This window comes from Phoca vitulina, unplaced genomic scaffold (assembly GCF_004348235.1).
Source record: "Phoca vitulina isolate PV1807 unplaced genomic scaffold, GSC_HSeal_1.0 scaffold67, whole genome shotgun sequence".
Taxonomy (NCBI): Eukaryota; Metazoa; Chordata; class Mammalia; order Carnivora; family Phocidae; genus Phoca; species Phoca vitulina.
The window spans coordinates 7,732,816-7,755,879 of NW_022589770.1; positions in this window are offsets into that span (position 1 = coordinate 7,732,816).

Here is a 23,064-nt window from a genome sequence, read left to right on the forward strand (position 1 = left end):
AATGTCTGCCTTCGGCTCAGGTCATGGTCCCAATATCCCAGGATCGAGCCCCCACATCAGGCTCCTGCTCAGCGGGGAGTCTGCTTCTCCCTCTGACCCTCCCCCATCTCCTGCTCTCTCTCTCATTCTCAAATAAATAAAATCTTAAAAAAATAAATGGTTAACTAAATTCAAGATAATCAAAGTATAAAGAATTACGTTTTCTTTGATCCATCTGTTTTAATCCTCTGGTCAGACAGGGTAACTGGTATTAATTTAGCTAGGTTGGCTTTTGCAGATGGGGGCTAGCAAAGGAATAGTTTTGTTTGTTTCTTCGCTTTTTTGAAATGTAGGTGCTAAGAGTTAACACAGAGTGTTTGTGGTAAGCCTGGCACTGGTTCAAGTATTTTCTATGTGGGAAGTGTTTCATTCCTCACAATAACCTTACGAGTTGGGTATTATTATTATAACTATTTTATAGATAAGAAAATGGAGGCATAAAGAAATCAAGCTCTTTGGTCAAGATTAAACTAAACTAAACCAAACTAAAAAGTGTTGGAATGTTTTCACCTAGGCTGATTGCAGAATCTGTACCTTTAACTATATACTATAGTTATGTAAAAAAAAACTCAAGGTCCAGAGCAAGGAGACTCAGAGATCACAGATGACAAAGTCTGCAAACAGGTGTGCTAGATGTTAGAAGGAGCTTCACTTGCTTAAAATAACAGATGTTTATTCTCATACAATTCTGGAGGCCAGAAGTCCCAACATGAGTCTTAGGGGGCTGAAATTACGGTGTTGGCATGGCTGTGTCCTCCTGCAGGCCGCAGGAGAGAAGCCGCCCTTGCTTCTTCCAGCTTCTGGCGGCTGCCAGTATTCCTTGGCTCAGGCCTGCCTCACCCCAGTCCCTACTTCTGTCATCACATTGCTTCTCCTCCACCACTGTTATCTTCAGCCTTGGAGAAAGAGAGGGCGAATTATGAATGTCAGCAATGAGGGAGGTCACATGACAGATTTTATAGAGAATAAAGGATAACAAGGAAGTATTGTGAAAAACTTCATACAAATAAATTTGACATCTTAGATGAAACGGGTAAATTCCTTGAGTGAGAAAAACACCAAGGCTCTCTCAAGAAGAAATACAAATTATTAATTTTCCTATCTATTAAAGTAATTGAATTTATAATAAAAAATGTTCCCACAAAGAGAACTCCACGTCCAGGGGCTTCAGTGGTGGATTTATCCAACAGTTAAGGAATAAATAGTTACATAAACATTTTCAAGAAGTAGAAAAAGAGGGACTGTTTCCCAAATTATTCTGAGATCAGCATTGCTCTGATACCAAAACCTAACAAAGACATTACAAGAAAAAATAATTACAGATTAATATCCTTTATAAAATAGATCCAAAAATTCTCACAAAATATTAGAATATTGAATCCAGCAATATTAAAAGGGATAACCCAGCATGACCAATAAAGGGCCAGAAATGCAAAGTACGTTTAAGATTTGAATTTCAAATAAGTGTAGAATTCATTCTAACATTTTATTTATCATTTTAAAAGAATGAAGAGGAAACATTTAAAACATGATATAATTTACTATATTAACAGACTATGGGAGGAAACCATAAGGTTATCCTTGAGATATGTTGAAAAAAGAAGAAAACATGTATTTCATATTTACCATTTCCAGTACTCTTCATTACCTTTGAGAGCGCCTTGCTTTCTTTAAGTTCAAGGATTGGAGCAAGGCTTCGGGTACTGTTGCAGCCCACGAACATGGTTGCCTATCTCCTATCTCACCTGCTTGCCATGGAGGAGCAACTGGGTGCTCAGCAACTGCTACACCTGGTGGATCCTTCTGGGGCTTCTCCAGATCCTGTGCCAGATGTGGGGCTAGCTCAGGAGTTAGCAAATTATACACCGATGTTGTAAGTAAAGTTTGATCATAACAAAGCAGCATGTTGTCTGTGGCTGCTTTTCTACTACAGTGGCAGAGGAGATGTGACAGAGACCATGTGGCCCACAGAGCCTAAAATATTTACTCTATATGACCTTTTACAGACAAAGTTTTCTAACTCATGGTTTAGTTCCATGATGAACGGTGTCAGCTGCTGGACAGGACATTTCCATCCCTGAATTCAGATGCTTGGAGTTGGTGGACACATGGGAATTCTTGATGTCTTAGGTGGCCAGGGGCTTGTCAGCATCCATACTGTGCCCTGGTCTCACCCATCCCTCAAAGATCTCTGATGATACCTAGAGGCTCACACAGCACCTCATGAAAATAGTTGTACTAATTTCTAGTTTTCACTTTTCAAACAAAATGGGTTCAAATGCAATCCAGGGGTGCTGGACTTCCTATTTTCTCCATGATATGGAAACAAAACTCTAACATAGACGAGTAGTTATAAACAGCTACTAGATAGAAAAGATACGCTTTAAGATCTTGACCTTCAGTCACACTGGCCTCCAATGCCCTAGGTTATATATGTGTGTGTATGTGTAATCTCCAGTATATCTTTCAAATGCATTAACCAATAATTTGTGCTTTGAAATGCAGTTTGTTTCCCACCAGGGCCTGTCAGTGTTTACCCACCAGCTCTTTGCACTGAAGTTTTCAATGAGTCAAAGCTTTTTGTCGTCTATTGCAAAGTGGGGAAGAATATATGTCTCCCTTTGTGTTGTGATCTGTTAGATCTGTTCCAAAGCAATAATATTTGTTTTATATGGTTTTAGGTGTCTAGGTTCTTTCAGGGTTATTTTTATTTGCATGCTTGCTTGATTTACAGGTCCTCTGATTTGTAGGACTAAAAGAGGAGACAGATGTTGGTTTGGCCAGGACACAGGATATGACTAATACTTAGAATTGTTCACCCATCCAACTCTTTTTTCCCCTTTTCTTCATGGCATTAAGTTCACCATGTCTGACTTTTGGTTCTTCTTTAAGGATGTTCAGAAAATTTCATGCAGACAGGCTTCTGGAGTACCTATCCTACCAAGGTAACAGACATGTTCAGATTTTTCTAAATATTAGTCAGCCAAGCTGGCAATACACTAAAATTCTCTGTTAAGCCCCACTGACTATACAAAAAGAAAATTATGAAATAAAAATGCGTGATAAACATCTTCATACCTACAACCAACCAACCAACCAAGTAATCCTGTTCTTCCAGGCTAAAGAAAAAAAACAAAACAAAACACATTTCTTCAGGTCTGTTAATTAACATTTACGTATCATGCCATTATTGGATATTTTACAAAGAAACCTTTTTAAAGCTCTCTTTTTTGTTTCTCACTGGTGCCTTAGACTTTAGTGTTTCTCATCAACAATTACCTTATCATTATTTCTTATCAATATTCCATAATAAAATAAAATAAAACATAAATCATGTTTTAAGTAAAAATAAATGTTTTTTACATCATGTCATTTCCTTAAATTTTTTAAGGAACAAGGGAAAATTGCTCTCCAAGGAAGATTAATATACAATATCCCTAGACGCATTCTGTCTTCTTTGCCGAGTCTGCTTAGAACCATTCAGTTTTCTGTTTTTTGTTTTTTGTTTTTCTTTTAGAGAGAGAGAGAGAGCGCATGTGCACAAATGGGGGCAGGGGCAGAGGGAAATGGAGAGAGAGAACCTTAAGCAGGCTCCGCTCCCAGTGCAGAGTCTGACACTTGGCTGGATTTCAGGACGCTGAGATCCATGACCTGAGCCAAAACCAAGAGTCAGATGCTTAACCCGCTGCACCACCGAGGCGCCCCAGAACCATTCAGTTTTCATTGCCCAGTGGAATTGTCATGTCTGTGGCACAATTTCCGATCTGCTTTGATGAATTGAGATCTTCAAGCACATTCGCCAATAAAGACATTGAAAATATAAGATGCTTGCCTGTTTTCTTGTTGTTTTCAACTTACTAGACCGGTTATCCTATGAGACTGTTTCCAGTGATGATCAAGGAAGGGGTCACTTGTGGAGTTTTGTCACAATGCCTTCGGATTCATGAGACATGAGCATTAGTTCTTGTTCTTGACGTCTAACATCAGCTCAGTAAACAAGAGTGGGGCTTCTAACACGATGGAGGCATAAAGGTAGAGAAAATAAATCCGTTCTTTAACTCATTATTTACTGTTTTTTTTCCATATAGTTAAAAACCAAACGTGGCATAGAGGATTGATGGAGACCCATTCTGGTATGTGGCTTACATACATAAGCCATAGACATAAAAGCCACAGGCATAAAAACATGTCCGTTTTTCAGTAGAAAACAGGGGAAGAGATAGTCATGGATGAACTCTGAGTGAGGTAAATAGAAAAATTTCAGGTGGACTTCATTGAAGTTTTAGACTGGTTCCATCCCAGATTAGTGTGTCATGAAAAAACAATGATTCGAAGAAAGAGGAGGGGAGAGGAGAAAAGAGAATGGGGGGGAGGGGGAAGCGGGAAGGAGAGGCGGATGGGAGTGGGAGGTTCAAGGAGTAGGGGAGGAACAAGGGAAGGGGGAGGGGATGGGAGCTCCCCAAACAGCATGAATCTCCCTCTACAGCTCCTGTTCGCTTGGTTCTTACTGTGTTTCTCTCTCCTATTAATTCCAGCTTTTAAACCGATTGACATATTTTTTCTTCGTATTTTTTATTGACTTTCCTTCACAATGGAGATACAAAGGTGATAAGAAGAGTTCACAAATACAAAGTAATCATTTTTTATATAGATACATAATGGCGAATAAAAATTTTTGTAATTGTTAAGATTATTTTAAGGACACAAGGCATATCTCTTGCCTACTTTAAATAATAACTAGCGCTTACTATCTAATATGCAGTAGCAAACACTATGTCCAGGCATAGTACTTTTGTATTTTAATCTAAATGCTTTTTTTCTAGTGCTTTATGTATTTTAACTCATCTTCACAGTGACCTATAAGGAAGATATTATTAATATTCCCATTTTATGGATGAGTAAACTGGTATAGAGCAGTGGTTGAATAACTTGTTCAAAGTCAGGTAAGATTATTATTTGTGAATAATAGACATATATAGAAATGCGGGATTTGAACCCAAGGTGTCTGCTTCTGGAAATCTTGAGCTTAACATTATATGGTCTCACTCCTAATTTTGGTAGTTAAAGGATATTGCCTCCTGCCCTTATTTTATAGTGATAATTTTTAAAAATGCACATTATGATGGATAATAGATGGAAGATTTCCTGCTGACCTGAATATTATGGTTTAGTGCAGAAGGAAATATATCTTAATAAAATAATTTTTACAACTCAACTAAAACTTCAGTGAAATCTTCTGCTGAAATACAGTCTTCTACCTTCTGTTACTTTCATGATTACTGAGTTAGTGGAACCTACAATAGGAGTAATTAACAAGTGATGAACAAACGACTAAATATTTGTTGAGAGTTACCTATTATTCTAGTTTGTGGGTTATTCAAGAAAGAACAAAAATAAATAAATATAACAACAGTTAAACAACAACAACAACCTATAGTACCTGTCCTCAAGGTCCTTGCAAAAATATCGAAGGACTCATACATAATTAAACACAAGGATATATGGAGACTGGAATTGAACCTAGCAGCCTGTACAAAATAACAACTATCAATGTAGTTAAGAAATAAATTTACTGTTAATTCTCCAGCAAGTTATCAAGGAACAATAAACTACACCAGGGAAACCTCCTGAACTTTCCTTGTCTGTGACAGATGTACTTAACCCTGTTTAGTCACAATGTAACACTTAAATGCTGTTAGGGTGCAGGGATTGTTTGGATGATTTCATGTTGGAATCTCCCTGCTTTCCATTAAAAGATACTTTGGGAAATTCTACAAGAAATTGATTTCTTGGACTATTTAAAAGAATGATTGTCAAAACCATGTGCTGAAATAATATGTATTCATCTATTGATTTTTAAAAGTCATTTTCTCTGTGCTATAAACTGTTTTAAGCATTGGGGAAAGAATAGGTAAACAAAGCATGCATGCAAAACCTATGCCTTGCTGTAGCTTACATTCTGGAGTGAGATAGGAAACAAGTCAATAAAAATATATGCTATATGATAGAATGTGAACAACATATGATGTCAGGTGGTGTTTGGTGTCACAATGAAGCATGCAGTAAGAATGCATAGCATGTAGGAGTACATTGTTTAGATGGAGTTCTCCAGGAAGGCTTTTTTGAAGGGTAATATTTGAGAGAGGACCAAATGAAGCAAGAAACCATAGGCTGATAAATTGTGGCAAATAGAATCCCAGGCTGAAGGAATGCCAAGTTCAAAAGTCTGAAATCGGAATGGAGGAATAGGTAACAAAGAGGCCAATAAAATGATGGCGTATACGATAGTACAGAAGAATGCTTATGGAAATGGGGAAATATTTGTGATTAAGTAAAAAAAAAAAAGAAAAATGCAATGTAGTGTGTAGAATGTTATATATAATGAATTATACAAAATACTAATTATAAAGAATAAAACTATAGCACAAGTATGTTACATATAGATATAAAGATAAATAGAGGTAAGTAAAAGAGTCTAAGTGCATAAAGTAGACATACCGTGGACCAAAAATGTTACTAGTCATTATCACTGGTGTATGTGTCATTTTTCTTCTTTGCCTTTTCTGTCTTTTATTAATTTTGGTGCAATATGCATGGATTACTTAAAAAGTCTTAGCTTCAAATTGATCTAGTTAATACACAAGATCTTTAAGAGCTTTGTTCTGCTAATTCATTTAACCTCTGCTTTGATTTTTACAAGTGGCTTTCACATGACATCAAAAGCAGAATTAGAAATAGAGTATAGAGATAGGAAGCTAGAGTCAATTGTACGATTGAAAATTACAGAACTAAAAAAAACCCAAATAAAGGTACTGTGCTAAATACAATAAATAAATCTAACATTCAGAGAAATTACTTATCATATAAAAGCCAAACATGGAATAGAGAATGATATAATGAACCAAGTAAAAAATGATTCTGGGAGCTTAGCAATGTAGAAGTGGCATATAACATTTTGATGGATAATCAGGCAGAAGCTTAACATGATTGCTGGCATTAACTTAATAGTAATACAAAGTTAATGAAACATTTAGCAGAAATTTAACATCCATTCATCATTATCTATTACCTTTAATCGAAGGCAGTTTTAAAGAGAACATTCTGTGGATTCATATGGGAAGTGTTTTCCAAGCGAGAGTTAAATCCCCAATATTTTAAGGGCCATCAAATAAATGCATTTCTTTTATTCAGACACATAAGGTTGAATTATGGAAAAATAAGAAAAGCTTTAGCCTTAGCGAAATAGCTTTTTATCAATCAAGCCAGAAGAAGCAGCCAATGTTTTTAGTCTTTATTTGCTTGACATGACACCAATCAGATTTGCATAAAAGAAAGACATCCATGTGTATAAGTAATCAGGATGCCTTTGAGTCAGGATGCTACTCTCCAAAAAATGGAATTTTATTTTATAGTAGAAATGGACAACAGGCAGTTAAATGGTCCAGACTCCTTCCTACTCGTGCCATTAGTTTTGTTTATTACCTGAGGCATAACAATTGTATTATCTGTTAAATGAAGTGAGTAGCGCTAGCCTCTGCCACACACAGAGAGAAAACAGTGATGACCACTCAATCCTGCAACATGCATCAGTGAAAAATTAGCTTTTCATCTTTATAAATCATGCAGTGTTTATGTGGTTTCCGTACTTTCCCATCTCCAGGTATACCTGTAGCCTTTCTCATAATAAGTATATCCATCTTCATAGCTATTTAGAAGAGGTGCACAGAAGATAATAAATAAACATTTGTGTCGGTATATATACCATGTACTGTGAAAGTCATCAGTCCCCCCCCCCCCCACTGGTGTGGCCTTTCTCTTGTTCGCTTGTTTGCTTTTTATGAAATTTATGCATTACCTTTATATCACCAAATGTATTAATAAAAGGACCTTAGCGGTGGCACAGATGCACATGTAACTTGCAAAGTGAGTGCATAATAGAAGCACAGCTGCTGCCCCTTCTCCGGCTGTGCTATTTTCATCTACTCAGGGGGTGCGCACCTGTGCATTGTTGGCTGAACTTCATTCCAGCATGTTACTTTTGCATTCAGTCCCAATATTAGAACTATGTAGTTCTGCGTTTTACCCAATAACGTAGAAAGGTCTCTGCCCTTGGAGTCATGGCTTTGGTTTGTTCCTTGTCCTTTCACTTACTGTGTAACCCAGCCTTTCTAGGATTCTTTTTTTTTTTTTTTTTTTATCACCTTTACTATGCGACCAAACATTTAAAAGGTTGTTATAGGGACTGAATAAACTAGATTATGTAAAGTCAGTCTTCAAAATGCAAATAGTTACCCTAATGTGTTGGTAACAAAAATACAAAAATGAAAAACTTCTGATTTGCTACCTTGTCCACAGCCCTTTGGTGTTTTATGTCAGATTAAGAAATGGGAGGTAAACTCCCTGCCAAGATGTAGCTTGTGATCTGGTTAATGAAACAATATTTACATTACAATAAGAGAAGTAATAAACATGCGACAACAGTATTTGAAAAAAAAATAATGCAAGAGTAGAAGGGAAGTCATCAGTGTTCATTATAAAAGTGATGATATGGGTAATAAATGCAGTGAGGATAGGAAAGGGAGAAAGGGACCTTGGGTGAGAGGTATCTGTTGTCCCTTCTAGAACTGAACGGGCAAATTGAGGCTTTGCATGCAAAGGAAGGCTTTAAGCAATAGGGTGGTGGCAGTTTAGAAAAGAGATGTTAATTGGACTTCTCAATCTTACCTAGATATGTCTAGGCTTAGAAGTGGTAATATATTTTTTTTTAAGAAAAAATATGTAGTTCTAAATTGGAAACCAATCTTCTTAATGATTTAAAAATCTCAGTCTGTGTTTTCAAAAGATTATTTGTTAACAGATGAGTTTAAATTACCAGAAAAATAATGAGGTAACATATTTCATGAAGATAAATTCTACTTTATATTCCTTTAATCTTGGAACTTAATCAAGGAAGCCAAGTGGAGAAAACTGAGTAAGAAAAAGAAAAGTGAAGAAACAAAATATCTTTCATTATATTTACTAAGGCTATTGTGTCGGACTTGTGGCATTTACAAGTAATTTAAAATGAAATTGTGATTGATGAGGATAAGCAAACTCGGAAGATGTCAGTAGAGAAGACATTGATATTAATTTTGGAATGTTGAAATTTATTCTCTGAAAGAGGTAGTTGTAAAAGGTAGTGACTATATCCCAAGGAGAATAAAATGTGGAAGGAAGATGGGAATGGACAAATTATAGAGGAACAATATTTACTAGATTTTTTTTTTAAACCTGAAATGCTTGAATCATTGCTTCAGTCAGCTTTTTGCTTTGCAATAGTCTCTAGTCTAGAAGTGTGTGTGTGTGTGTGTGTGTGTCAGTTCATTATAAATAGCCAATGTTTTTGGAAAACCAAGTTCTCTGCTATGTGGCCCACTTCCAGTTCCAGATGATTCAGCAATACCAGTGTTGATAGAACGGTGCCTCACGGGGTCTAGCATCATGCAAAGTGCAGAGGGGACAAGCACAATAAATACTGGTGGTGGTGACGTGAGACTGTGAGAGATTTCTCTTTCTCCTTCCTCTCCTGTTAGTCTTTGTCCTTCTCATTTCGAGCTTCCTCCCTTTTCCATGGAAGTTGAATACCCATGGTGATTTAATCATCTTCCTTCCTCACTCCTACAAACTATTATCCTTTACATTTTTATTTACAGTTTGATTTAGTAGTATATTTTAAAGATTTATTTGCACAGTGCATCAAATTTTAAATAAAACATGCAGTGAAATTCTAAGTTGTATCTCTAATATTCAAGTTATATCATTAATTCATTAGGTTTGTCACTGCCAGATGAATTATACAACTAACTTTTCAAGTCATACAGCTGATTTGAATCCATATTTTAATCTTTGAACATAAATATCTCCATTAATAATAGCAGTTTGTTTAGAAGAACTGAGTTTACATGTTAATCTGTAGTCTTCCTATTTCTTAGTATATTCTTTACTCCAGTGTCACATTCAAAAATGGCAGGAATGATATAGATTTATATTTTCAGAGGTTATTTTATCTCTGTCATTTGTTCATCTGTCCATCCCTCTATCCATCCATCTGTTCAACATTCATTGGGTGTCTACTATACAACATGCTGGACACTGGGCTCATGATTGTACGGAAAACCATCATAGTCCCTGTTGCTATGTAGGCTGGTAATATCAAAATACAAGTGGCAGTACTGTTGATAGACCTGGGCATCTATGGCCTCAACTTTACTCCCTGTGTTTTAAGGGCCACATTCAGGCCCTCCTTTGACTCTGCCCCTCCCAAAAGATTGAGGAGAATACAGGGCCAAGTATATGGAACAATATATTATTTATATATTCAGGTCATTTGAGCATGGAATACTGGAGTCCTGGATATCGAGGGCTCCAGTATTCCATGCTCAAATGACCTGAAACCCTGCTTTCAATGCCATCTTGGGGACTCTTCCCTGGATCATTGCTCCAAGGGTTTACCAAGCATGCAATGCTGTTCATACTTCTAGGCCTGCTGTGCTATATACTCTATCTTTATTAAAGCTTTCTATTAGTATATCCTACAGAATCTTGTGAATCCTTTCAATGATCTGACTTTGTGTAATTCCTGCATACATAAATGCTATAAAGTTATAATGAGTGAGTTGGGATAAAGAAGATAATGGGAAGAATAAAAACCATTTTGGTTTAGGGTTCATGTAAGACCTCTCGGAGGAGACTGATTTTAATCTGAGACTTGAAGGAGAGAATTGAGCTGTATTCATGTGGAGATCATGAAGAATGTTTGAGGAAAAGGGAAGAACAATAGAATATTTGGAAGCCATTTCCAATTTAGATTGTTTCTTTGGCTTAATGTGGGAACCAACAAGTTGAACTGATCTACAAGTTGACTTTTCAAAAGACAGGTTCTCCTATGGATTTCTGTAGTTTGAGCATTGGTATCCATAATCCAGAAAAGGGGGACACTTGGTTGCTATCTAGGTCATCTGAAGTGAGGATGATTTCCAGCATCATATGTCAATTTCTTGTAGAAGTAATCAAAGTAAATGGAACATGAAGCAAGAAACCGCTTAAGAATCGAAGACCTGTCTAAAAGAGAATACAGGAATATTTTTTACATGGGTTCATTTTTTAAAGGGTTATTTGAAATTCTTATATGAGACAGTGCCTATCTCTCATATTGAAGATAGTTTATTAGGTCACATCTTGTCCTTCCTTGAGAAGATTTTGTTAAAGTCTGATGTAAATAATTTCTAGTCTTATGAAATCTTTAGGTGTGATTTAATGATGTGACAGGACATTCTAGAAGTATACTAAATGTTATAGTCATGTGCGCTTTTTAGCATTCAAAGACTTTCTTAAGAGTGTTATAATAATAAAAAAGTTTTTAAATGGCTCCATTTAGATACATATCAGAACTTAGACTAGATTTTTTTTCCTTTTTGTCCTGATTAGAAATAGCTAAAGCAAAAATAAAAGCATTTAACTGCATGTAAAGATATATAGCAAGAGATAGGCTGTGTATAGAGTACACAAGATGTGCTAGTCAGAATTCTCCATAGAAATAGAACAAAATAGGAGAAATATGTGTCTAGAATGAGATCTCTTGTAAGAAATTGGCTCACACAATTATGGAGGCTACGAAATCCCATGATCTGTTGTCCACAAGCTGGGAAGTCAGAAGAGCCAATGGTACAGTTCCAGGGTCTGAGGGCCAGAGCGCTGATGTTGGAGATTCCAGTCTGAGTCTGAAGGCCCTAGACCCAGGAGTGCCTAGTGCAGAAGATTAATATCCCAGACCAGTCAGTCAGCCAGAGCATGATTTCAACATTCCTCCACCATTTTCTTCTGTTTAGGCCCTCAGCGTATTAGACAAAGCTGCCCTTTCCATAATGAAAGCAGTCCAGTGTAATCAACATGCCCCCAAGTAGCTGGCTGATTATTCTGGAGATTAGGAGCACATTAGGGACTCAGTGTTGTTTTCTGTTGTTAGCAGAGTGGGTACACAGCAATGACTATAGCTAGGTCAGCCTTGGTGAGTGGAAGTTCATGTTGCTGAGCCCATGATAACCTTCATCCTTGCTACCATGTCAACTTTGCTCATGACGCCATTGGTTGATGAGAGCGGTGGTTAGGGAAAGAGGCTGGCTGGTATCCATAGAACTGGTCACGCTATGCACTTGATTATTAAAATCCTCGTCTGCTGAGGTCACTCTTTGGTGAGCATTTACATGGGACACAGATATCTTCACTTTTTTCCCCATTCAGAGAGGTCTATTTACATACCTCTTCCCCAGATTTCTTTGTCACCAATTTTTCAATCATGTTTCCTACAAATCTCTGATGATCCAGCCAAACCATTGGCCACAGCCCATGAATTAGTATACAATCACATATCTGGCCACTTCTACTTTTAAGCAACCTGAACAACCAGGTACTGCTGGAAGTTCTGCACACAGGGAGGATTTCCCCTCACCACTCTTCCTCAAGGATGTCCCAGAGCAGAGCTGTAGTGCTGCCGCAATTCACTTTTGAAATCTGCCTGAATATCATGCAGAACCATCTGTAAACCAGGCCCAAGTTTTATCTTCCTCTGTCAACTGATCATGACCAAAGGTGGAGCTGGGAGAGAGAAGCAGTATAGCAGGAGTGCGGACCATGGCATTTGAGTCACTTCTTCATATAACTTACTTGTGCCTTCAGGGACTGCTTGGGTCCAATCATGTATGTATCACTTCTATTTGATGATGAATTGCTACTGTTTATGCCCAGATTTATGGCTTGGTGGCTCAGATAACTTCCATTTCATGATGGATAGCTCAAATCAAATGGTAACTTGGTGGTCCATGGTCAAACCTTCACTCTCCACTAAGGTCCAGTAACAGGTAAAGAGCCATTTCTCAAAACAAGAGTAGTTGTCTGCAGAGGATGGTAGGGTCCCCAATTTCTAAGGGCCTAAGTTATAATTTACTTATAGGAACCTGCCAAAGGCCCCAAACACACCACTATCTGCCACTGATATTTCAAGCATCATTGGATCTGTTGCATCATATGGTCCGAGTGACAGAGCACATTGTTCAGAAAACTGGACCTGTTACAGAGCCTTCTCCTTTTCTGAGTCCCTGTCAAAACTAGTAACTTTTTGGGTCACTTGGTAAATGGGCCAGAATAACATACCCAAATGAGGAATATATTGTGTATAAGATCCTAAGAGGCTCACTAGGCATGGGAAGGGAAAGATGATAAAGATCCCTTTGAATTAAATTATGACATAAGGCTGGAGAATTGATATACCCCTGAGGTAGGACGGTGAAGGTGTGGTGCTGACCTGACTAGTTCAATATAAACTGATTCGGGTTGACCTCACTGACAAGGATGGAGGAAAAGTAATTTGCCAATCAGTTGCTGCATACCAAGTGTCGTGTTAGTTTGCTCAAGCAATGAAACCATATCTGATATAGCTGCTGCAATTGGAATTACCATCCAGGTTATCCCATTGTCACTCTCTAAGATTTATTTGTCTTCAACACAGGAGAAATAAGCAAGTTGAATGGAGCTGTGGTGGGAATCACCACCCCTGCATCCTTCAGGTCTTCGATGATGACACTAATCTCTATAATCCCTTCAGAAATGTGGTATTGCTTTTGATTTACTGGTTTCCTAGGTAGAAGCAGTTCTAGTGGCTTCTGTGTGGCCTTTCTCACCCTAATAGCCCTCACTGCACAGGTCAGGGAACCAATGTGAGGATTCTGACAGCTGTTGAGTATATCTATTCCAATTACACATTCCAGAAGTAGGGAAATCACCACAGGATGGGCTCAGGGACCCACTGGGTCCACTGTGGGATGGACTTGAGCTAAAACTGCCTTGACCATTTGACTTCCATTAGCCCCTCCTTGGGCTGATGGGACACAGTGATGTTTGGGGTCTCTTGGAATCAGTGTCAGTTCAAAGCCACTTTCCAGTAACCCCTAAAATATCTGATTATTTCCTTTTTCTGCATGCACAGTTACCCTGGCAAAAGGCTGTCAGTGCCCTTGTGGAAGGCCGAGAGAAAGATTAACAGTGTAAAATTTGGGGAGTATATGAAGGTCCTTCCTTAAGGGGACTCATCCTCCCCTACATTTGAGGAGTTCTAGTCTGGGTCTGTACGCTGGCTCAGTTCTGGGAATTGAATGAGGGACTGTGATTCTGCTTTTATGATGCAGGTTAGACTTTTGTTCACTTAACCTAAATCTTTGCTGCCCATACAGATCAAGTTAAGAATTTAGCAGGCTTCCTATTTATTTTACTTCTAGGAATACCATGATCAACTAGTATACACCAAAGGCCTATCTGGGTCAGCTTATTCTGATTGGTGCTTTGACTCTGCTATCCTTTATGGTAATTGCACCCACCTTGCCTTTGGCAGTTGAATGATTCTACATGGCCCCTTCCACTCCAGAATCCAATTACTCCCATTGCATGTGAGTTTCCCAAATCAGCGGCTGCGGTTCCCACTTTGAGGTTTGGACTACAGAGAGGAGCATTCTTGGAGCTCCTCAGGGCTTCTGGGCCTCCCATCATAAATTTATTTCTCACAAAACAGGTGAAAGGTACATTTTCTGGACCCTCGCAGTGCAGGTGAGGAGATCTTTACTTATTTGTCGTTTTTAATTTATTTATCTTTATTTATGGCCACTTTCAAGGAAGCTCTAGGCCCTGGGAAATGCACTTACGAATTTCTTAAACCATGCGCTATGAAAGTATGCAAAATTCGCTTATAAGGCAAGCAAGGGTTCTAGTGACAATTATATGAGGGATTTTACTACCCTTGGTTGGCCTTTTAAAACCTCTTCACTTTATTCAGTGACTTTGTGAGGCCTACTGGGCAAGTTTGGCTGGTTTGCTTTATTTTTCCTTTAGTTATTTTATTCCCGTTCTCTGATTCTGAACCCGCCGAGAAGAATCCCATGCTCATGGAGTTTTGAAACTCCAGGAACTTTGTTTCTGAGGGTGTGGAAGCTTTTTTAGAGGATCTATATGTTTTCTCCAATTCCTAGTTAAGGGGTTCAGCCTACTCTGTTTACACCTAGTGTCTCATTAGAGAGGATCTGTCACATTTACAACACAAGGACGTTAATCATCTTCCCCTCTCTCTCTTAAGCTTTCTCTTTAGGCTTCAGAAACTGAAGAAGGGGAATATATTCTATTGACTAGCTTTCCAGTTATTTTTTTGGAGGAAGGTTCTCATATACAGGTTACATAATATGACTACATTGCATGCTAATTTTTCTTTTTATTTCTTCCACTATTAGCTCTCCTAGACATATAAAAGGACTATTAATTACATTTTACCTAAAATCAGAAATAAATTAGTTATGCTGATTTGATTTCCTTGTATTTTGACTGGTGGTGATTTCTGAGCACAATAATCGGAAGATTCATTCATAGGATGACCAAAGGTAATTTGCATTTGTTGCTGCCTTGAATTTTCAATATCTGTTGTTCCGTAAAAACCACTAATACTTTTTTTTATAATTTCATGTTTTCCTCTTTTCGATCACAAAACATTGAAATGAAAGGTTCTCAGCCGATTTATTTATTCATTTATTTATTTTCAGCTGATTTCTTAAGTAACCAGTACCTATTCCAGTTAAGGGATGTGACAAAAAGGATATTGTTCAATTTGTCCTCAGATGAGCCACACAAATATCAATGATGGGATAGTTTCCTTTTCTTACTTGGAATAATTCTGAATTCTCAGAGATCTATTCTTGCATCTTAAAAAGCAACATTTTCCCCCAACTTTTGAATTTGAAAATGGGGAGAAAAGAAGAGAAGGGTAGGTAGAGAAATGAAAAAGAAAGGAAAGTGGTCTGGAACATCAAGGAGAGGTCAGTTCCTGTAACTGTAAGGAATGAAATGGATGCTGGAGAAACTTTAACTGAGCTACATTATTGAGTGGCTTCTGCACAAGCTGTTCTGAAGGATAATGCTGTTGAAGCATTGTATATCAGGTAGAGAAGAGCATGGACTCTGAAGCCAGGTTGTTAGGCTGTAAGTCCCTGGGCTATGAAGTATCAACTGTGCAATCTTTGTGTGTATCAGTTTCCTCAACTAGAAAATGAAGATGCTGTTAGGACTTGACTCCTAGAACTGCTGTAAGAAGCAAATGGACTGATACATGTGAAGTGAATAGAAGAGTACCTGGCATCTGGTAAATACTATTTTGGCTACTAACACAGGAGGTTTGGTGGAAGTCTTGAGTTAGTACCCTTACTGAAAATGAGTCATAGCTCCCTGCTCCGTTTCTCTCCTGCATATTTTAGGGCTATCTCTGATGCTCACTAAAATATGTATTCTAATTTGCATCATAATTCTTAGAGGCATACTGTATGATTTGAGTGGAAAGAGGGGAACTCAATTCATCTCTGGCATCTGTTTCTATTCTTGTTCATTTCTAAATATGATGAAACAGATTCTTTGGATAATCTGCTTCCATTGCTATATGTTGGGATTCATTCACTTTGTTTCCTTTGTACCAGGTCAAGTTTTCAGATTTTCAGGGGGGGTTTATTTGGTTTGTATTAAGGAAACCACATTGTAAAGGCTGGTCATCTTTGGATTCCTATTATTGTATTACTTTGTTTTTACGAATCACTTACTGGTAACTAATCTAAATGACCTCTTATTTAGGACAAAATGAATTTTCATATTAGGAGAGAAAAAACATATTTAGAATTGATCACTTTTTGAAATAAATATTAGCTCATGATACAATATATTTATATATGATATATCTAAGATTTAAGACAACTTTTGGTAATTTTAGGTGTTTTCAACATAGTTCATTTCATCATGCTAATGGAAGTAGAAGTTTCTAATTATTTGGGGGTATTAAAGTAGTGCTTTTTGCACTCATCTTTAAAAATACAATATTCTTTAAGAGAAACAACAAACATATTTGTGCTTTTGCAATCATCTCTGGATATCTTGAGGTTTGAATTATAGGACAGTAATTCTTGCCCTGTGCATCTAATGACACTCAGCTTGAGGCCTCCTTCCTAACAGTGCATAAAGTATTTGGCCCATAACTTATATTCTGCTGAGTCTTACTGCTTTGTTTATCAATATTTTTTGAACCTGCCTTCAGTCACCAGAAACATTATAGACTCCAAGGAAACTTTCTTCGCTGACAATATTCCTATTTGAAATCTGCTTTTGCATGTTTAAATACTGTCCACAAGGAATTGTAGATAGTGTAGACAGTGAAAGAACAAATGCCTTTAACAAACAGAATATTTTGTCACAAATAGCTATCTTCCTATCTCATAGAGCAGTGGTAGGAGTCGTTAATGAGAAGTGAATTTAGTGAAAAAGGGAAGATGAAAGTAGCCGTTCTAATCAAATTCTGTCGTAATTTCTCAGGTGTCTAGAATTTATGACACACCATTCAGCAAATCTCCAATGATACATTTCCATAACAGGAGTTGTAAATCCACTGGCAGTTTCATTAATCAGACAAAGAACTGTGCAGTTATTGAAATAACTCCTCAAATAATTGCCGACTTGCCGGGCCGTGATATCACTCCTAAGAGAAGTGCTTCAACAATTGATGATACAGCCCTGGTAAAATTAGCATTTCTGGCATTGAAAAGTCATTGCTGGGCATGCCATGTTTCTGAGGAAGCACTTCCTGGAATTGTGGCTCCTCAGAAACAGGACTGAAAAAGCGGCAGTGATCATTAGTTTGCTTGTTTTACATGTGAGGAGAAATGTGCAGGTATTGTATTCATCCCTCTTTAGACTGTGGTTTCTGTTTTAACCATGAAACTATTTTAAAATTAAAATGCTGTCAATTTGATTGCTTTCATATTTCTTGAGTGCCTTTTGAGACTGTGGACTCAAGTCTGCTAGGGATTTGGGAGAAGTGTGAAGTGATACCTCCTCCCAGGTAGTTCATGCCCTACCCTTTAGGGGATGATGTGATACAGTGGAGTAAATACCATTATGAAGGCTGCTAAAAGTGCTAGGAGATTATAGCGGAAGGAAGGATAAGCCAAGACTGATCATCACAATAGTGGAGAGTCAGAAAAGTCTTCCAAAAGCAGTGAACTCTTACATTAAATCTTAAAAGAGAGATGAGAAGGAATTTAAAATATAGAGAAAAAAATTAGTCAAGTGGGAGGAGGTTTGGAATGGGAGTTAGATATGTATTCTACCTCAACTTCTCTGCTACTTTGAATAAACCAGTTTATCTCTCTGAATCTTGATTTTCTCTCTTAAAATAGAAAGGTATTATTCTCATTTTTTAATGGCAAATTCCCAGATTAAAATAAAAAGTTGAAACAGAAAGATTTTGTGTGAGAGGAAAAGTTAGGGACAACAACCCAAAATACGATTATCATGAATGTTATTAATCGTCTATCTTGGCAAACTACAAAGACAGAATTTTGACATGCTTCTAATAGTTAAACAAAATCATGTGTCATAGTCATATTTATGTAAGCTAAAATACTTTCCTATAGTTATTTGTGTGAATATGTTCCTTTTAAATACTTCATATATACTCTTAGCTCATGACTTAGATTTGCAAAGAACCACAGCTCTACCCAATGAACTGAAGACAGAATAGTAAAATAAAATAGGTAAATGCCAAAATATAATACATAGCACTGTCATCACTTTTCAATGTATACCTTAAGATCAGCATTATTTTTTAATACTTTGAATCTGATAATGGAAATACAAGTTTAAAAAAAAGTATTTTATACTGCAACGTATTCATGAAATTGGTGATTCGGGATGTTGGGCATTTTGAATGATGTGAAGGTCAACAGTGTATGTCTCCTTGGGTTACAGAAATTAATGTAGTTTTTGATTATCCCTTAGTTCCCATGTATCAAATTACTTTTCATAAAATATTCAAACAAGGTTGCCTGAGTAACAGAAGATGGGCCGGAAGAACAAGAGGCCACAACCCTAAGATCCCTATAAAAGAGGTGCATCTTGCTTGGGTTGTGGTCAATAATTTGGACTCTGTACATTCCCTCAACCACCCCTCAACAGATTGACTAAGAAGAGGAACCCCCAAAATAGGAAAGACTCAGAGACTGTGACTTCTGCCACAGAACAAATGGATATCGATATAAGCAAGATGCCAGAAATAGACCTCAGGGTAACAGTCATGAAGATGATAGCTAGGATGGAGAAAAAGATTAATGGCAACATAGTCTCTAAGGGCAGAAATGAGAACTGATCTGGCAGAACTTAAAAATGCTAACAATGAGATCCAATCTAATCTAGATACTCTAATAGCTAGGGTAAACGAGGCAGAAGAATGAATTAGTGATCTAGAAGGCAAACTGATAGAAAAGAAGGAAAAAGAGGAGGCCTGGGAGAAACAGCTTAAAATCCATGAAAACAGAATTAGAGAAATAAGTGACACCATGAAACGTTCCAATGTCAGAATTATTGGGGTCCCTGCTGGGGTGGAGAGAGAGAGGACTAGAAGATATATTTGAGCAAATCATAGCTGAGAACTTCCCTAATCTGGGGAATGAAACAAGCATTTGTGTCCTAGAGGCAGAGAGGACCCCTCCCAAGATCAAGGAGAATAGACCAATGCCCCCGCATATAATAGAAAAACTCGCAAATCTTAGAACCAAGGAAACCATCGTAAGGGCAGTTAGGGGGAAGAGATTCCTTACATACAGAGGAAGGAACATCAGAATAACGTCAGACCTATCCACAGAGACCTGGCAAGCCAGAAAGGGCTGGCAAGACATATTCAGGGTATTAAATGAGAAGAACGTGCAGCCAAGAATACTTTATCTGGGAAGGCTGTCATTTAGAATGGATGGAGAGATACAGAGCTTCTAGGATTGGCAGAAACTGAAAGAATATGTGACCACTAAGCCAGCCCTGCAAGAAATATTAAGGGGGGTTCTAAACAAAGAAAAAAGACCCCAAGAGTGATATAGAACAGAAATTTACAGACAATCTATAGAAACACGGACTTCACAGGCAACATGATGACAATAAAATCATATCTTTCAAAAATCACTCTCAACGTGAATGGCCTAAATGCTCCCATAAAACAGCAGAGGATTGCAGATTGGACAAAAAGACAGGACCCATCCATATACTGTCTACAAGAGACTCATTTTGAACCTAAAGATACATCCAGACTAAAAGTGAAGGGATGGAGAACCACCTTTCATGCCATTGGACCTTAAAAGAAAGCTGGGGTAGCAATTCTCATATCAGACAAATTAGATTTTAAGTTAAAAACTGTAGTTAGAGATACAGAAGGACACTATGTCATTCTTAAAGGGTCTAGCCAACAAGAAGATCTAACAATTGTAAATATCTATGCCCCCAACATGGGAGCAGCCAACTACACAAGCCAACTGTTAACCAAAATAAAGAGACATACTGATAATAATACATTAATAGTGGGAGACCTCAACACTCCACTCTCAGTAATAGATCAACGAAGAAACAAGAGCTTTGAATGACACACTGGACCAGATGGACCTCATAGATAGAGACAGAACATTCCACCCTAAAACAACAGAATGCTCATTCTTCTCGAGCACACATGGAACTTTCTTCAGAATAGACCACATACTGGGTTGCAAATCAGGTGTCAACCAATACCAAAAGACTGTGATTATTCCATGCATATTCTCAGACCATAATGCTTTAAAACTGGAACTCAATCACAAGAAAAAATTTGGAAGAAATTCAAACACTTGGAAGCTAAAGACCACTCTGCTTAAGAATGTTTGGGTCAACCAGGAAATCAAAGAACTTAAACAATTCATGGAAACCAATGAGAATGAAAACACATCAGTCCAAAAACCTATGGGATACTGTAACGGCGGTCCTAAGGGGGAAGTACGTAGCCATCCAAACCTTACTCAAAAAAATAGAAAAATCCCGAATTCACCAATTAACTTTACACCTTAAAGAACTGGAGAAAAAAAAAAGAACGATGCCTAAGCCACACATTAGAAGAGAAATAATTAAGATTAGAGCAGAGATCAATGAATTAGAAGCCAGAAATTCAGTAGAGCACAGCACTGAAACTAGAAGCTGGTTCTTTGAAAGAATTCATAAGATCGATAAACCACTGGCCAGACTTATCCAGAAGAAAAGAGAAAGGACCCAAATTAATAAAATTATGAATGAAAGGGGAGAGATCACAACTAACACTAAGGAAATAGAAACAATTATTGGAAATTATTATCAACAACTATATGCCAATAAATTAAGCAACCTGGAAGAAATGGATGCCTTCCTGGAAACCTATAAACTACCAACACTGAAACAGGAAGAAATAAACAACCTGAATAGGCCAATAACCAGTAACGAGATTGAAGAAGTGGTCAAAAACCTCCCAAAAAACAAGAGTCCAGGGCCTGATGGATTCCCTGAGGAATTCTACCAAACATTTAAAGAAGAAATAATACCCATTCTCCTGAGGCTGTTTCAAAAAAAAGAAACAGAAGGAATGCTTCCAGACTCATTCTATAAGGCCAATATTCTATGAGGCCAAGCCAGGCAAAGACCCCATCAAAAAGGAGAATTTCAGACCAATATCCCTGATGAATATGGATGCCAAAATTCTCAACAAAATCCTAGCTAATATGATCCAACAGTCCATTAAAAAGATCATCCACCATGACCAAGTGGGATTTATCCCTGTGATGCAAGGTGGTTCAACATTCGCAAATCAATCAATTTGATAGAACACATTAATAAGAGGAGAGAGAAGAACCATATGGTTCTCTCAATTGATGCAGAAAAAGCATTTGACAAAATACAGCATCCTTTCCTGATTAAAACTCTTCAGAGTATAGGGATAGAGGGAATATTCCTCAAGTTCATAAAATCCATCTATGAAAAACCCACAGCGAATATTATCCTCAATGGGGAAAAGCTAAGAGCCTTTCCCTTAAGATCAGGAACACAACAAAGATGTCCACTCTCACCACTATTGTTCAACATAGTATTAGAAGTCCTAGCAATAGCAATCAGACAACAAAAAAAATAAAAGTATTCAAATTGACAAAGAAGAAGTCAAACTCTCTCTCTTCGTAGATGACATGATACTTTATGTGGGAAACCCAAAAGACTCTACCCCCAAATTGCTAGAACTCATACAGCAATTCAGTAATGTGGCAGGATACAAAATGAATGCACAGAAATCAGTTGCTTTCTTATACACTAACAATGTAACTGTAGAAAGAGAAATTAGAGAATCGATTCCATTTACAATAGCACCAGAAACCATAAGATACCTCGGAATAAACCTAAACAAAGAAGTAAAGGATCTATACTCTAGGAACTACAGAACACTCATGAAAGAAATTGAAGAAGACACAAAAAGATGGAAAAAGATTCCATGCTCATGGATTGGAAGAATAAACATTGTTAAAATGTCTATGCTGCCCAGAGCAATCTATACTTTCAATGCCATCCTGATCAAAATACCAACAGCATTTTTCAAAGTGCTAGAACAAACAATCATAAAATTTGTATGGAATCAGAAAAGACCCCGAATCGCCAAGGAAATGTTGAAAAAGAAAACAAAGCTAAGGGCATCATGTTGCCTGATTTCAAGCCGTATTTCAAAGCTGTGATCACCAAGACAGCATGGTACAGGCACAAAAACAGACACATAGACCAATGGAACAGAATAGAGAGCCCAGATATGGACCCTCAACTCTATGGTCAAATAATCTTCGACAAAGCAGGAAAAAAATATGCAATGGAAAAAAAAGACAGTCTCTTCAATAAATGGTGCTGGGAAAATTGGACAGCTATATACAGAAGAAAGAAACTCGACCATTCTCTAACACCATACACAAAGATAAACTCAAAAGGATGAAAGACCTAAATGTGAGACAGGAATCCATCAAAATCCTAGAGGAGAACATAGGCAGTAACCTCTTCGACATCGGCCACAACAGCTTCTTTCAAGATATGTCTCCAAAGGCAAGGGAAACAAAAGCGAAAATAAAC